This window comes from Vombatus ursinus, unplaced genomic scaffold (assembly GCF_900497805.2).
Source record: "Vombatus ursinus unplaced genomic scaffold, bare-nosed wombat genome assembly UNPS02014786.1, whole genome shotgun sequence".
NCBI lineage: Eukaryota > Metazoa > Chordata > Mammalia > Diprotodontia > Vombatidae > Vombatus > Vombatus ursinus.
This window is the reverse complement of record NW_020954564.1, coordinates 52048079-52048743: the sequence shown is the minus strand read 5'-3', so window position 1 is coordinate 52048743 and position 665 is coordinate 52048079. Positions and strand designations below refer to the sequence as shown.

Genomic DNA, 665 nt, shown 5'->3' with positions numbered 1-665 from the left:
TTAAGACTTACAAGTATCATCTTCCCGTGTAGACATGAAAACACTTTAACCTTGTTGAATGACATATTTTTTTCTTTCTGGTTTACCTTTTTATGCTTCTCTTGAGTCTTGTATTTGAAGATGGAATTTTCTGTACAGCTCTGGTCTTTTCTTTTTTTTTTTAAAGTAACAAATGCACTTTATTGATTTACATATTAAAGAAAGCTAGTGAGCCAAGATTAATAACTGCTTTGCTCTCCAATCCAACAATTAAGTAACATGATGGACCTAGAGTAGGAATGCCAACTCTAATTGCTGCACATTATTTACATGGGTTTGACTTTGATCATGGGATTAAGAAATCAAAGCATTATTTTAATTTAGCTTCTGAGTGCATGGCTGATGTCTGAATCCAGTTTCTTTTATATTCTATATTTTCCTTTCAGTTCTTCCACTTTTGCAATATAAGCTTTCATGGAATTTTCTGTGGATTTCCCTTTCAAAGAGTTTCAGACATCCCACTTATCCTTGCCTTTGAAGCCCATCATAACTGGATGATCTGTATTTTCATCTCCAACTGTGACTTGTTTGTAGTGGCTATAGATAAACAACATCTCCTGGTCATCTGGTCTGGACTTCAGGTTTTTCACTTCTTCTGCAGCTTGGTCAAATTCAGCTTGTGGCAT

General features: G+C 34.9%; 1 pseudogene; it reads right to left on the bottom strand.

Annotated features, from left to right (window-relative positions):
- Positions 1-401: 401 nt before the first annotated feature.
- Positions 402-665, bottom strand: LOC114046860 (annotated as a pseudogene).